Consider the following 5,153-nt stretch of genomic DNA (forward strand, 5'->3'; position numbering starts at 1 on the left):
TGGTTATGATCTATATTGGGGGGTTAGGGAAGATATAGGGGGTGGAGGATGGGTATGATCTATATTGGGGTGTTAGGGAAGATATAGGGGGGGGAGGATGGTTATGATCTATATTGGGGGGTTAGGGAAGATATAGGGGGTGGAGGATGGGTATGATCTATATTGGGGTGTTAGGGAAGATATAGGGGGGGGAGGATGGTTATGATCTATATTGGGGGGTTAGGGAAGATATAGGGGGTGGAGGATGGGTATGATCTATATTGGGGTGTTAGGGAAGATATAGGGGGGGGAGGATGGTTATGATCTATATTGGGGGGTTAGGGAAGATATAGGGGGTGGAGGATGGGTATGATCTATATTGGGGTGTTAGGGAAGATATAGGGGGGGGAGGATGGTTATGATCTATATTGGGGGGTTAGGGAAGATATAGGGGGTGGAGGATGGGTATGATCTATATTGGGGTGTTAGGGAAGATATAGGGGGGGGAGGATGGTTATGATCTATATTGGGGGGTTAGGGAAGATATAGGGGGTGGAGGATGGGTATGATCTATATTGGGGTGTTAGGGAAGATATAGGGGGGGGAGGATGGTTATGATCTATATTGGGGGGTTAGGGAAGATATAGGGGGTGGAGGATGGGTATGATCTATATTGGGGTGTTAGGGAAGATATAGGGGGGGGAGGATGGTTATGATCTATATTGGGGGGTTAGGGAAGATATAGGGGGTGGAGGATGGGTATGATCTATATTGGGGTGTTAGGGAAGATATAGGGGGGGGAGGATGGTTATGATCTATATTGGGGGGTTAGGGAAGATATAGGGGGTGGAGGATGGGTATGATCTATATTGGGGTGTTAGGGAAGATATAGGGGGGGGAGGATGGTTATGATCTATATTGGGGGGTTAGGGAAGATATAGGGGGTGGAGGATGGGTATGATCTATATTGGGGTGTTAGGGAAGATACAGGGGGGGTGAAGGATGGGTATGATCTATATTCGGGTGTTAGGGAAGATATAGGGGGTGGAGGATGGTTATGATCTATATTGGTGTGTTAGGGAAGATATAGGGGGTGGAGGATGGGTATGATCTATATTGGGGTGTTAGGGAAGATATAGGGGGTGGAGGATGGGTATTATCTATATTGGTGTGTTAGGGAAGGGATGCAGCTGGCGGAAGGTGCTTATAAAGCTGTGTTAGGATATAGGGAAGAGATAGAGAAAATCTTATTGGGATATCGGGGAGCAAGATGCGGGGTTGGTTGGAGCAGACGCTCCATGTACAGGATGAGGGGAGTCCTTGTGGTCCATATTGGGGTAAAGGTGAAGTGATGGAATACATATGTATGTAATCTGTGTTGCTGTATAGAGCAGGCAGCTTGCAATGTAGGTTTAGGGGGGTGTTCTTGTGTTACAGAATGAGAATGCTGGGGGGGTGATGTACTCCATATCTACTGTATGTTGGGTTGGGATATAGAAGGGGGATGCAGAGGATTGAGGGAGCTTGTGGGTTGCAAAAAAAGTACATGCAGGGGGGAGATGTTTCTGATCTGCAATGGTATATAGTGGAGGGGATACAGGAAGCAGAACATGGACTTCATATTGGTTTTAAAGTGACACTAAACTCAGGAGTTAAAAATCCATTCAAGTACCGTAACTATTACCAGGAATGTATCTTATTTGTGTATCACTCGGCTGTAGATCCTCAAATCATCTCTGAATTGGTGCGTACACTGTCCTTCCTTCTGGAGGGTGGCTACTTTTGTTCCCCATGGTCCCTGTGTGTGTTGTAAGTAGTCACCGCTCCAAGCTCACTCCTGTGATGGACTACAATCTCATGTTTCGTTTACTCATATGAGATTGTAGTCCATCACGGGAGCGAGCTTTGTGCAGTGATTACTTTATAACACACACCGGGACCATGGGGAACAAAAGTAGTCACCCTCCAGAAGGAAGGACAGTGTCAGCACCAATTCAGAGATGATTTGAGGATCTACAGCCGAGTGATACACAAATAAGATACATTTTTGGTACTAGTTTGGGATGTCCTGATACTGATACTAGTATCTGGGGCCAATACAGGGCACTTTCATGAGTATTGTGAAAATGCCCCGATACTAAAGGCCAATACTGGGCCTTTACATTTGTAAACAATAGCGGCTGTCTGAGGTCCCTCGCTTGCTGGGGACCTTGCGGCAGCTGTTTTTGACATCTCCTCCTTCCCAGTGCCCGCAGACACCGTCACCCACCTACACAGCCATGTATAATCATGGATTGATGGGATTTGTAGTCCTCTATTGCTGGTTGCCATTCTCCGTTGCTGAGTATTGGGACATCCCTAGTTAAGGTACTCAAATGTATTTTGAAGTTTTGACTCCTGAGTTTAGTGTCACTTTACCTCGATCTAGAGCAGTGGTTCTCAACCTTTCAAGGCCGGGACCCCTTGGTATCATTTGCCATGTTGTGGTGACTCCCCCAACAGAGCACTGGACTCGGGACCTCAGTAACGGCCTGGACTCGGGACCTCAGTAACGGCCTGGACTCGGGACCTCAGTAACGGCCTGGACTCGGGACCTCAGTAACGGCCTGGACTCGGGACCTCAGTAACGGCCTGGACTCGGGACCTCAGTAACGGCCTGGACTCGGGACCTCAGTAACGGCCTGGACTCGGGACCTCAGTAACGGCCTGGACTCGGGACCTCAGTAACGGCCTGGACTCGGGACCTCAGTAACGGCCTGGACTCGGGACCTCAGTAACGGCCTGGACTCGGGACCTAGTAATGCACTGGACTAAGATTTATCATAGTGATTGAGGGAAATTGATCAAAACCAGAGCAGACGCCCATGGCAAAACCAATCAGCTTCTATCTTTAATTTTCAAAGTTTAACTTTAGATAGAAGCTGATTGGTTGCCATAGGCAACTGCTCCAGATTTTGATGATTTCCCACATTGTATTAACAAGTATACTGGGATCCAGACTGTCTGGATCACCATCTATGAATGATAGTAACCTCTGATGAATGTTGCCATCCTCGTTAGGACTAGAAATCAGCAAAACATAAGAGATGTATTTATAGAGACTTCATGCCCGTTTCCTGCCAGTATTTGAGAATCAATGTTATATCATTATCAGTCTCCCATTGGCTCATATAATGTAGTTTTCAGGGGTTAGTGTGCAATATGTTGTGTATAGTGGGGATGTGACCTTTGACACTTGCAATGACGTTCTTCTCTATGGGACTACGCGGCCATACGCCCCCTTACGCTCACCTCAAGTGCAGGTCCGTGGGGGTGCGTGTTTTCCGGCTACCACCTGTCCTTCCCGTGAGCTGCTTGATACGGCCCTGCACGCAGCTGTACATGGCGGGCCGATTACAGTGGGAATTAGAGCTTAAAGAGGAACCCAGATCTTTACAATAATAACAAAGACACCTTTAGAAATGTTTAGCAATGACAATCTACAAACAGATACTTCTAGATAATTGCCGGCTTTCTATTCTTTGCATATCTTATTTCTCTTTTCTTCCCCAGTCCTCTGACAGTGGCCATGTATACTAAGGGCAGATTACTAGATCTCCCTTTACTTCCTGGAACTCTGGTACATGTGACTAGGACACGTGACCATGCACATCATTTCAGGGGAGGAAAATGCCTTTCCCTGAGATCTCCCAGCAATGCCGTGCTGATGTAACCTTCCCAGAATGCAATGACATAATTTGTGCCAAATCTGGACCAGGAAGTGAATGAACTCTATTTGTAAGTAAATGAAAAACAAGTTTAACTAATGAATGTAATTTGAATTTTAAATCGGCATGCTGCTGTGAATTTTAGTGAAAGTGGGTAAAGGTCCACTTTAAAAGGGCATAGTCCACCTTTTGCACAATATTAATACATGCACCCACATTAAAATAAATGTGCAATTTTGTTTTTGCATTAGACCCTGGAAAGCACTGCAGCTGTGATCAATGGACTGCGGGTGCAATGTACGAGCTCCTGCAGACTATTCTCTAAGGCAAAAAAAAAATTAGGGCTGCACCGATACTAGTATCCATCAGTGCCGATACAGAGTATTTGGGCAAGTACTTGTACTCGCCCAAATGCTCCGATGCCTAGGAAGCCGGGCAGCGCTTCATTACACGCTGCCCGGTTTCCTGATTGGCCGGGAATCGGCTCCATGCTCTCTCGTCACTTGTGACGAGAGAGCATGGAGCCGGTATCCTGGCCAATCAGGAAGCCGGGCAGCGTGTAATGACGCATTGCCCGGGAAGCTGGCTTCATGCTCCCTCGTCATGTTGACGAGGGAGCATGGAACCGGCCAATCAGAAAGCAGGGCGCCGCGCCATTAGACGTCGCCTGGCTTCCATGATTGGCCAGCAAGCCGGCTCCGGACCGGAGGAAGGCCGCTCCTGGCTGGAGAGGCCCCGGGGGCTTGTTAATCGGGAAGCCGGGTGGCGAGTCATTACACGCCACCTGGCTTCCTGAATGGGACTTCCGGTACTCGGTAATTGGTATCGGCGAGTACCAGAAAAAAAATGACCGGTACTTGGTACCAAAATACAGGTATTGGTGCATCCCTAGTAAAAGATAACAGAAGTTGAGTTATGAGGCTGGAGGAGGAAATCAATGGGCTACAAATATAGTTACATCACTGCACTTGTCTGCGAGTCCCTACACCATAGTGGCAAGTGAGACTTTTAGTCTTTTATTCACAGATCCATGTAATGGATGACACGACTGCGGGGGAGGATCCACGCTCTCAAATTGTCCCGATCCAAAATTGTGAGTTGCCAACTACTCAACAACATCAAAAGAGCGTAAATCTCCCTTTATAATTATACAGGATTTATATAGCGCCAACAGTTTGCGCAGCGCTTTACAATATAAGGAAGACATTACAGTCACAATACAATTCAAGACAAGATGGTAAGGAGGGCCCTGCCCCTGAGGGCTTACAATCTAAAAGGGAGGTGGGAAGTGATACATGGGGAGGTAGCTGTGTGGGGATGAATTGTTTGAGAAAGTGATATAATGTAAGGGATATCCTCCTTCTACCGGACAGGAAGTGAAGGGAAATCTCCCTAGTGAGGCAAACATGGCAAAAAAAAAAAAATCCCCCTACGCTATCCAAAATATAATTTCTTAAAACATCTCAC

This window comes from Nanorana parkeri, unplaced genomic scaffold, assembly GCF_000935625.1.
Source record: "Nanorana parkeri isolate BGI_ZX_2015 unplaced genomic scaffold, ASM93562v1 scaffold34, whole genome shotgun sequence".
NCBI lineage: Eukaryota > Metazoa > Chordata > Amphibia > Anura > Dicroglossidae > Nanorana > Nanorana parkeri.